The sequence below is a fragment of the Astyanax mexicanus genome, chromosome 11, assembly GCF_023375975.1.
Source record: "Astyanax mexicanus isolate ESR-SI-001 chromosome 11, AstMex3_surface, whole genome shotgun sequence".
Classification (NCBI taxonomy): Eukaryota; Metazoa; Chordata; class Actinopteri; order Characiformes; family Acestrorhamphidae; genus Astyanax; species Astyanax mexicanus.
The window spans coordinates 26,827,643-26,840,126 of NC_064418.1; positions in this window are offsets into that span (position 1 = coordinate 26,827,643).

Here is a 12,484-nt window from a genome sequence, read left to right on the forward strand (position 1 = left end):
AGACCAACAGAGCTAAAGATCTTCACAGTTACATAGTAAAACATTGAGTCATAGTTAATAGATAACCATGCAGGAAAGAAAATGCTGAATTTACACCTGATTCACTACTACAGATTACTGAACAGGTCTGGTAAAGTGTTCTCAAACCTAATCCTGACACCCCCATGTCCCCCACATTTAGTGTTTTTCCTGCTCCAAACACACCTGATCATTAAACAGCAGCATGGGTGTGTTAAACCAGGGAATCCTCTCAACTGTGCAGGGGAACACCATGACCAGGATTGAGAACCACTGAACTAATGAGGTATTTTACTGACCTTACACTACATATTAACTTTATCTTTTTATCCTCATGTGCGGTCAGACTCTGGCTGCTAATGGCAGGCAACATGATCCAGGAATTTTACCAGAAATTCTTGTATCATAGTGACACCACTTTACTTCACTACACCACCTAAAGTTTTTTAAGATAACTTTTAAGATTATTTTTAGATGGCTTTAGTGGTAGTTGAAATAAACCTTCATTTTTAGTTGACATCAGGTATGGCTTGGCCTCAGAATGTAAAGATTGAAGGATGTAATGGTATTGTATTCTTTTTCAGCTACTAAGTGATTAAAAAGAACTAATCAGGATTAACCTAGATCATGCATTGTTGATTTGTAAAGATGTTATTTGGACACATCTCTCAACACAAAATACAAAATAAGTTAGGGCTGCACAATACTGGAAAAAAATTTTTTTTTTTTTTCAATGATATACAGCTCTGGAAAAAATAGACCACTAAAACATGACGAGTTTCTTTAATTTTACCAAATTGAAAACCTCTGGAATATAATCAAGAGAAAGATGGATGATCACAAGCCATTAAACCAAGCTGAACTTTTTTTTTTATTTTTGCACCAGGAGTGGCATAAAGTTATCCAAAAGCAGTGTGTAAGACTGGTGGAGGAGAACATGCCAAGATCCATGAAAACTGTGATTAAAAACCAGGGTTATTCCACCAAATATTGATTTCTGAACTCTTAAAACTTTATGAATATGAACTTGTTTGCTTTGCATTATTTGAGGTCTGAAAGCACACCCCTTTTAGTTTTCTGCAAATAAATGCTTTAAATGACATTATTTTTATTTGAAATTCGGGAGAAATGTTGTCCGTAGTTTATAGAATAAAACAATTTTCATTTTACTTAAACATATACCTATAAATAGCTAAATCAGAGAAACTGATTCAGAAACTGAAGTGGTCTCTTAATTTTTTCCAGAGCTGTATATTGTGAGGTCACCAGCCCCACCCCCACCCACACACTGTCTTGCGTCAGAGATCCGGACACTGTGTATCTTCTTATTGTGTCAAAAATCAAAACATTGCAACATGACGTGTGTGATTATATTGCCTTAGGTGACATCACACATCCTGTGATGTAAATATTTGTACATGCGCACATCACCATGGCGATACTTAAACAATATATCATGCAGCCCTACTATAAATAGACTGACACATAACATTATGTCATGGGATTAAAACTAATAATATTTTGCTATGTGCAAAAGAGAAACTAAAGAAAGTTACACTGACATCCTGCATTAAATATGGATGAGATTTCTGTTTGCATGGACAATTCAATTCCATGGACTGGTCACAATCATTACCACTCACAATGGACAGTGCAGTCTCCTATAGTGTATTCCTGTACATACTTAACTTTGTGGATCGAGGAATGTTAAAGCCTGAACAAAATCAACAATTGAATGTCTCTTTCCATTTGGCAGCTGATGTCAAACTCTGCTCATTCACGTCACCTTGCCATGAGCATGCTGGCAATGTTCCATCTCACTCACAAGATAACACCTTACAAAAGTTGTCAACTGAGCCAACACTTCATGATCCGTTTGCAAACTGCTCTCCTGTGACTTTAGTGTATAACGTTTTTTATTTCTAAGATTTATGACAATTAGCTCATTTCATAAGAAATGAAGGGGTATGCTATTACTTCATAGTTTTATTCGAATTATGCAGTTCATCCCTAATAACTGCGCACAACGTTCACAGATTCTCTGCAAACAGCCCATAGAAATTTCCCCTTTTTATCTTCTTTTACACACAGAGACACACACACACACACAAAATCCGCAAATGGAGACCATCGGAGAGCCATTAAGAGGATCAGGGCATTAAGAGTGTGGAGATGCATCTGAAGCTCTCTTATATTCCTTAAGATCAGCAATAATACCACTGCCCTACCCAAACCCGCCTGTACATCTCCTAACAAGCCCCAGAACTGTCTACCTCACACACTCACTCTCACACACACACACTTACACTCACTCTCAGAACATTACATGACCTGTTGGTGTGAATTGTAAAATAGTCAGAGAGACACACATACACTCACACACACAGGGAGAGAGAGAGAGAGAGAGAGAGAGGTAGATACAGTATAGATGAAAGGAGTGAGCAAGAGAGAGAGAGAGAGAGGAAGAGAAAGAAAGAGAAAGATGAGTACTCCTGCTGCTGATTAGCTCTAAGAAGATAATCAATATTAGATAAATGTGGAGACAGACAGTGCAGTTGGAGTTGTTAGCGATAGAGAAGCCATGCTTAAAGAAGCCAAGAGCAGAACTCAGAGAAAAGAGTAGCACCGACAGAAAATTATCTTTGACTCAACTGTATTTTTTCAGCTGCCTATCAAACAAGAAATGGATTTAAAATAAGATTTAAATAAGGACAGGCTTGGTTTGTGATGCTTCCGTTGCTTGCAGGTAGGCTATTGAATGAAGCAGAGTGTGGGTTTTTTAGAGTTGCCCATCGCCACCAGTGTGCACGCATTATCCGCACGTTCTACCAGCGCCACAATAAACCTGAATTTTAATTTTCTTTCATTTTCCATAAACTGTGAACACCAAGGTTAGCTGCCTTTTCTTCTCCCACTTGTTCTCCGTCTTCTATCGATGTGACCAATTCTCATCGCGTGTGTGGGTGGGCTTCTCTTGAATGTGGATGGTGTTTGTGCATGTACATGATGAACGTGTATGTGTGTTAAAAAAAAAAAAGGAGTGGGTGTTATCTCCTTTTTCTTTTGGACAAAGCAAAGCCCAGATAAATCCTTCACAAATTTCACAAATGTGCATTAGTATTCAAGATTATGTCTCCCTTAGGAATTTTGCTCCTTTCCAAATTGTCACCCTCTGGGCTGAAGACACGGTACAATAATAGATGCCTTGAATACTTTACTGACAGCTCTTTGGAAAAGCCTTATAGATAATCTTTCATCAAACTTTCAGTCTTAAAGAGACAGAAGAAAAATCCCCCCCAAATTTGAAGGTGGGGATGAGAGTGATAGAGGATGAGCAAGAAAATATATGAGAAAAGAAGAAGAAGAAGAAGAAGAAGAAGAAGAAGAAGAAGAGGAGAGCAGTAAAGAGATTAGAGACAAAACACAAAGGGAACAGGCAAGAAGACAAAGGGCACAAAGATGTGAAAAATGAGACAGGAAACTAGGAGGAAGAAAGAAGCTGGGGTCAGACAAAAAAAAAAGAAAAAACTAAAGACAATAGAAGACAGGAAACAAGGAAACAGACAAGAAGTGAGGCAGAAAAGAGAATAACAGTTCTACTATTACAACTCTATTAAGGAAGCAAACATGTTAGTTGAAATATTTAATATTGAACAAAAATATATGTATGTTATATAGAAACAATCTTCAATAAAGTCTTTGGCTTGGGCCCCATTAGCCCAGGTCTTGATACAGTACAGGCCAAAAATTTGGACACACCTTTTCAATGCATTTTCTTTACTTTCATGACTTTTTTTCATGACATGTTCACCCCAAACCATCTGGATTGGGTTCAGGTCCGGTGACTGTGGAGGCCAGGTCATTTTTTGTTAAGTACATAAAACTCCACATGTGTTCATTCATAGTTTTGATGCCTTCAGTGAGAATCTACAATGGAAATGGTCATGAAAATAAAGAAAACGCATTGAATGAGAAGGTGTGTCCAAACCTTTGGCCTGTACTGTATGTCTAGACTCAGCAGATCATGTCATATATGGATGGGACCAACCTAGAGGCAGTGAGGAAGAAGGTGGGGGAGGCATTAAATGAGTGTTTGTTATTTAAAGCTGATGTCCGTTATTTGAAGTTTTTGGATTTAGGGCGTTCTCTGGTGAAAATGGGTGAATCATTTAAAACTGGGTGGGTGTGACGCTCCTTTCAGAGCGGATTAATTCGATTCCAGGTTATGTTCAGTCAGAGAGAGAAAGTGCACTCAGACAGAAACTTCACTTCTTCATTTTTTTTTTGTTTTGTTTTACTATGAGTGAATAAGCTACTTTTCTCTTCTGAAGTCTCCATTGCTCCACCAGCCGCTCGCGTTTAGTAAAACTGAGCCGGATCCTCTTTTAGAGGCTGCACATGTGACTTAGCTTAGCAGGGATGGTCGTTCCACCATTAAACACAATATTTTATCCCTTCTCCACTCAGTAATGCTTCTGCTTTCAGTTTAGAAACAAAATAATACGGACTTCTACTTTAAAGGCAGAAGAGAGCAGCTGATTGGATAGGTAATTAGGTGACGTAGCATTGGAGTCTATAGCAGAACTCACACAGTGGGCTTTCATAGACAAGCTAATAAGTGAAGAGATGAGAAAAGAAGAGACAGGAACAAAAGAGAAGGAAAGATATATGCTGAAAAAAATAAAGAGACAAGAAGTCGACAAACAATATGAGGAAATGAGAGAATATGAGCACAAAAACTTAGACAAGAAGAAGACAAGAGATGAGACAAGAAGAAGAGAAAAAAGACATAACTAGAAACAAGATAAGAAACAAGAAGGAAATCGATTCAACTGTCAGTGTATCCAATGACTTTTGCAATGTGCCATGCTGATGTGATTTCTGCCACTCACAATCATTAGCACCCACTGTGTTGTCACTGTGGGTGGTAATACCTTCTATGACATATTTCCAGTACACATGTGACTCTGTGGCTCGAGGAATGTTAAATGCCCACATAAATTCAGAAATGGAATCTCCCATCAAACTGGAACTCACTATTAGACTCAGATTATTCACATCACTTTGCCATGAGCACACTGGCCAGTGTTCAACCTCACTCACAAGGTAACACCTCACAACCTATACAGATATGGGCATTCCTAAGCCGTCCCAAGAGGTCACACTTCCTTACATTTTCTTTAAATTACTTACTGATATGTATGCTGCATGTCAATAAGAATGAGAAAGAGAAGATATGAGAAGAGGACATCTTACCCCAGAGAATCAGAATGCCAGCGTGATGTGATTTTCCTCACCTGAGAGATTATTTTTTAATATGTATGTGGCATTCACTCACACTCTGCTACTGCAAACAGTCCAAACACAGATCTCACACGCAGCACTAACGTACCAAGCCCAGAATCACCCGCAGATGATTCTATCAAATCTTAGATCCAGAAACACAGAGGCAATAACTGCAGTGAGCGGAGAGAAAGATGGATCATGTTCATATCCTATTAGATGACACTCACATGCTGGAAAACTGAACCATCTGTCAACACTTTCTGTCTGCGCTGATCTCATGCACTAGAGACACCAGAAACTAGAAGCAGTTCTGAGCACAACAAAAGCTGGAAATGAAACGTGTGTAGAACGGATTTAGGTGGGTGAAAACACAAGTTCTCCTCGAAAAGTCTCTAAGAAAATGCTCAAAGCTCAGTGCAGTGATCCCGTTTAACATCACTTTTACCAGCACTTTAACAACACTTTATGGTGTCATATCAAAGGCTCCAGTAAAGGCAATGTCCAAGAGTATAAAATTACACACAGACACACACAGTAACACATTCTATAGTTTTCACAGCATTACTGCATGCTGTAACTGTATGATATATAGATTTTTGCTGTAGACCCTGTATAGAGCTGGTTGCTGTAAATCTGCAAAGCATGAAGGTCGATATTCAGTGGAGGGTGAATTCTATAGTAAACCTTTACTCTGTAAATCTTTTCTCTTTCAGCAAAACAACAAGGCACACAGTCCTTTAGCTTAACAGACTAACCAGCTAGTAGTCAGGTACCTCAGATTGTTAATGTTAAGTAAACACTTGATAAACTTAATAAAGTTTAATAAACTTAAACTTATTTATATGCTCTATGTCTGCATTCTATGGTGTTACCTATACACAAATTTGGGAGAAACATTGAAAAGGTACACCTTCTTTAGCTAAGTAGTAAACATATCAATACCAAAATAAACAAAATGTACATGTTGATTTCAGGGAGGTTACATCACATCTGAATTCCGGGAGGTTATATGTGACTCGCGGGTATCAAGGAACCACTACCGAAATGCGGGAGACTCCCGCAGCTTCAGGGAGACTTGGTTTGTCTGCATTAAATGTCAATAGATTTTGCTATCTGGCGACATTTAGTTGACATAATCAGTTTGGTGAATGAATGATTTGTTGATTGAATAAACGTTTGTGTGTGAAGACATCCCAAGCTGCAAGAATTAATTTCAGGGACCCCCTCACATACACACAAACACATCAAAGGATAACAGAATTTTACGATTTGGCTATTATTAGTTATATATTATTTATATATATATATATATATATATATATATATATATATATATATTAGTGGTGTGCAGTGAGGCCGTTCCAGCCATTCAGAGAAGGAGTGAAAATAGGTGCATGTAAATCATTACATAATATTTAATCAGGAAATATATATTATAGTTATTGTAAACTATAAGCATATATATATATATAAAATTCAAAGCATTAGTCTGCTTTTTTAAGTTGCTACGGGACTTTTATCTGACTGACATCTGTTCTAACCAATCAAAGCTTTTTAAAATGGCTTCTGCCCCCGGTGTCTGCGTGATCCTTCTGCTGATTTGGAGAGGGGTGTAGTAATGAGTATATTAGCAAAGTCGCAGGACAATCTAACCAATTAGATTCACTCTGCTGAAGGAGCTACGCGCGTTGCTTAGTGTAAAACGGAGCTCATGCTGGATTAGTTTAATATTTAGCGAACTATCATGGAATAGCAATGGTCAATAAGAACAAATATTATGTCATTTCATATTAAAAAGCCTTTTTAAAGGTTGTACTTCAATGTGAAACTAATTCACAATAATAGGCCGTCTGACTGGTGAGTGTTTGTGTGAACTTAATGTTTTGGCTGACCTGGCGTCTTGTAGGCATACAAATGAGCGATCTTTGTTGGCCGGCTGTACTTGTAGAAAAAATTTATCATTGATTTTGTCATTTGTAGCTGTATTTTTGGGCTTTATATATGTGCATTAAGCTCATATAATTAAGTCGAGACAGAGAATATGTAGTTCTAATATAAATCTATATATGTATATAACTCACCTCATCATGCATTTTGCAATCATTAAGCCCTAATTAAGTCCCCTGGGGGCAATGCTAAAATCACTATTACAAACTGTACTTATTGTTTTTTACTTTTACCAGACATGAATATACTAGTCAGAGGTGTAATGAGTTTTGATGGGAGCACTGAATGCACTGAATGCATACCGTCCAGGAGGGGGAGAAAAAAAAAACTAAAAACTGATTGGCTGACTCACAGAATCTTTGCAGAGAACAAGCCAATCAGAACCCTCTCTGTTTTGCATGTGCTTCATGAATATGCACACGAAGGGAGCGCTTTTCTCTCCCTCTCTTTCACACACGCGATTAGGGAAAAAAGTCTCTGGCACCTGCATCCGTATTTGTGTTCACTCATTATTGATTGAGCCATTTTTCATATGCGGTAGACTCCTGCAACTTCCTGGAGACTTGGGATGTCTGTGTATGTGACCACTCACAAGCTCTATTTGGTGATAGTCATAACGTATTTTACTCTTGCCAGTTTATATGATTCTTTGCATCCTGAAATGTTTCCTTTTATTATTTTTTTGTTATGTTTTGTTATCTTTTATTATGTTTAAGACAATCTAAAAAAAAATACAAAAAGTATTGTTTTAGTACCATGTATTTAATAAATATTTTAAAATGTTGAAAATGATACAATACATTTAATTTACACTATATTATTTTACTTTTTGTAATTTATGAATGCAATGTTAAAATGAATGCCAAATGTGATTATTACTATAATAATAGGCGCTGTGATTCAAATTACAGTATGCATACTGTAAAATTTACTACAGCAACCAGAAATTCAGCTACTGTACATTTCACAGTGCTCTTTTTGCAGTTCACACATGCGAGAGCTATATGTGTGAAAGCACAAAGAATGCTCCAACTGAGAACAGGAACATGTGAAAGCTGCTCTTCATGCACACAGAAAGATAATGAGGCTCACACCATGTGTAAGTGCTGTTACCTGCTGTGTGCTAGCCTAAATATAGACACTGTACCTGACAGGAAAAATCCTGTCGCCTTCCTGCAGTCCCACTGAGACGCCCTTTAACGGAGCCAGATTAAGGAAAAAAAAATTTTCCTCAATTTATAAAAAAAGTATTTATTATAATAAGTAAACAATGTTGACGTTTGAAAAGAATCCCATCCATTATTCAGTTCACATAAATTATGGAGTCATTATTATAATACTGTGCCTTTTGGCTTTCTTTCTTTCTTAAAAAAAAAATTCATCATATTCAACTTCAGACTAACATAAATTATATTTTACAGCTTAACTATTTTTTAAATTTTCATTTTAACATGACTTTTAATTTATCTCTGTGAAATTTTAAGTAAAAATTGGCATTTGATGAAACATGGTTGACCTAGAGTTGCAAACATTTGAAACTGAAGTTTATGGTGGGTTTTTTCTGTTTCATAGATACATATGAATTTCTAAAATTATTTTTATCACAACAGGAAGGAAAGTGTAAGATATACAGAGACAAAATTAGAAATATTAAGTGAAATTAATATTATTAATTGCTGAACATGCAGCATGTGTTTTCAGTCCTTTGAAAATAATACAATATGATGGTTGTGATGTCACTGAAGGCCAGGTTCCTTTTTTAAGGCAACAGTTACTCCAAGATGATAGGTTGGACAGCAAATTCTTAAAAATGCTTAATGCATAGCTTAATATTCTTGGAAAAATATCAAATGAATAACAGATTATAAAAAAAAAAATCTTCATCAATTTAAGTAAATTTAAAAAACAAATTGGCAATCACTTAAAAAACATATTTAACTTAATCAGGCAGCTGTACAATTAAAAAATAAAAAACTGTATAAAATGTATAAAATGTACTCTTAGGTGAAGGATAACATTACTCTATATGTGTAATAACTTGTTCGTTTAAAAGTTAGAAAACCTTTATTAATATGTCTTATTACATAGTGTGGTTAAAGCTTTTTCGGAGACACAAAAAGTATGTCAGATGCAGGAAAATTCGGGGCTCTTGGTGGTCACAGTGCTGCCACTGTGATCAGGGGATTAGTTTGAATCCTGGTCATGCATCTTGCTATCAGCTGCAGAAACCCTGACAGAGCACAATTGGTCTTGCTCTCTGTCTTTGGCTTCCGTTGAGTGCGCTGTGATGCTACTTGGCAACGCTACATCAACAGCAGTTAAAAAAAGGTGTTGATTGGCTTTACACGTATCGGAGGAGGCATGTGCTAATCTTCACCCTCCTTGTGTTGAGGCATTATTAGGGGTATCTTGGGGTATATAAAGCTGTCTAACAGCTAAATGGGTGGGACAATTGCCCACATAAATTGGGAGAAAAACAGGAAAAAATCTAGAAATTAAAATAATAATAAAAGTACAGGGAAATTCATATTTGAACTTATTGCTTTGAAAATGTAGAAATCTATATACTGTGTTTTTTTTCCTGCTGCTTTTAAGACTAATCAGAAAAGAGACCATATACAGATATCAGCTCTAAAGCTACAAGTTTTTGAGATAAAGACAGATTGGAAATGGTTATGCAAAAATGTTTTCAGCTGGTAATCTCATGTAAAAAAGTGAAAAAATTAAGGATATGGATGAATTAAGGATCTTTAAGCTGACTACACTCAAAAGCAACACCTACACATTCCTCTTCATCAGTATGTGCCGCACACCCACCGCCCCCCACCCGTCCTCCACCCTCCACCCCTCTCTCAAGTCCATTGCTCCCCGTCACTGGAAACATGGCACTTCCCGCCATTTTTGACACTTTCAGGAAGCACTTGTCACGTAGCTATGCACCATGTGTCAGCCAGTTAAGAACACAGCGCCCACATATCCTTTATCCTTTACATTCCTCCCACTTCCTCCGCCTGTTCAGCGCTCTTAAAAGTAGCCTGAAACATGTCCACTGCACACAGAGAAGAGCCTGACAGGCCCAAGTGCTTATTAATAGTGTTTCAGTGAATATGGCTTTGATGGGTTCACAGCTAAAGTTTGTAAATAGTCTGTAAGCTTGTGTTTCTTTGACGAAAGGTAAAATCTAACAGGTCATGTTTATACGATTACCTGTAATTTTTCCAAAAACGAACATGCTTCCAAAATTGTAAAGTTGCATTATTAAACCAGGTCCATCTCTAAGGAAAACATATTTTCTTTGTCTGAGGAAAAACAAAGCATATCTAAATATATTGGTTTGTTAAAAGGTCACCACTTTCTCAATCCAATCTCCTTGACTTCACTTAGAAGATAATTAGATTAATACACCATAAATATTTAACTGTGGGGGTCCAGGAGAAGAAAAGAAGATAAGCTATAAAAGAAATGCTTTTTTGAGAGCATAGTTTTCTTCATTGCATAACCCATTTAAAAACAAAATGTAAATGTTTAGTCCCTGTCTGATGATATATGCTGTTATTTCTAATTTGTATCCCAATTACCCAACCCACTCCCTCGTCACTAGTGATGCCCCAACAGCAGGAGGGTGAAGACTAGCTCATGCCTCCTCCGATACATGTGAAGTCAGCCGCCGCTTCTTTTTAAACTGCTGCTGATGCAGCATTGCTGAGTAGTATCACAGTGCGCTCGAGGAAAGTGCAGCGACTCAATTCTGATACATCAGCTCACAGACGCCTTGTGCTGAGCGACATCACCCTTTGAAGTGATGTGGGGAGAGAGCGCCATCTACCCAGCCAGGGAGAGTAAGGTCAATTGTGCTCTTTCAGAACACTGGTAGCCGATGATGGCGAGCTATATAAATGGGATTTGAACCGGCGACCCCCGTTCTACCTTTGTTTAGAACAATATTCAGAAAGATTTTCTGCTAATTACCTAGTCTCACATACTACAGAGTGTACTTGCAGTGTTCATGTTTTGAACAGACAGGTCTTTTTTAATATATTGAAAGTGCTAAATTAAAACGCATTTTAAATGTAATGGCTAATTAAACATTGAAACTAGCTAAAAATCTAAGTTCTAACAAATGACTATGAACATTTAAAAATAGACAATATGACTGTGACCCAGTTATAAAAATGTACACTCAAAAAGTTTTCATATTAAAGACACAGTAAGTAATCATATCAAGGAGATGGAATATGGAGTCAACATTTTCACAAAAGAGAAAGAGAGAGAGTGAGAGAGAGAGAGAAAGAGTGAGAGAGAGTGAGTGAGAGAGAGAGAGAAAGAAAGTGAGAGAGAGAGAGAGAGAGAGAGAAAAGGTGAGTGAGAGAGAGACAGAGACAGGCAAGATGGGGATGAGAGCACCCTAAACTAACATAGACTTGATCAAAGCAATTATAACTATGCATATTAAATGTAAATTAAAATGATCAAATACATGACTTCATATTTGCTATATAAAAAAACACATTTTCATACTTTTGTAATTGGTCTCATGACTAAAGCATATCAAAGCTTAATAATAATTAGAAACTCATGGATGAAACTTACCAATAGAGCAACAATAGCAGTGTTTAATTAACATCTTTCTGTTCAGCTCTAAAGACCGTGAAGGGCTCATCTCTGATGCCTCCAACAGTTCAAAGTTGAGCACAACAGGTTCCTATCTCCACAGCATCCTTCAAAAGGACCAATCAGTTCTCATACACCAATGAACATTTAAGTGACATTAAAAGTAAAAGAGAAGAGAAAATAGGATGGAAAATTAATTCTGGCCTTCTGGTGATTTTACCCAAATAGAACAGGCATGTGTAGGTCATACTGAGCAGAGGTTATGAACATGTACCTAATTTTTTTCAGTTTTAGTTCTGCCAGCACAGGAAAAGCATCCTGATAGCAGAACATCCCAGTTCCCAAAAACATATACCGTATTTTCACTAAAAAGCTCAATGTGCCTTATAATCCTGTGCACCTTATGTACGAATTTTACCAGTCAGATTGTAAGGAGCAATAAAACCACTCCACTGAAGTACAGCGTTATATAGGAGTTTCAGTTTAGTTCCAGCTCCAGACTCAATACTGGAGCAGCATTAGCATTACCCATTGCCCACGCTAAGTGCTAGCTCTTTCGCCTTTTAGAGGTGAGTATTATCACCCTGTACTATCACCAGCTAGCACTGCTGGAGCAGCATTA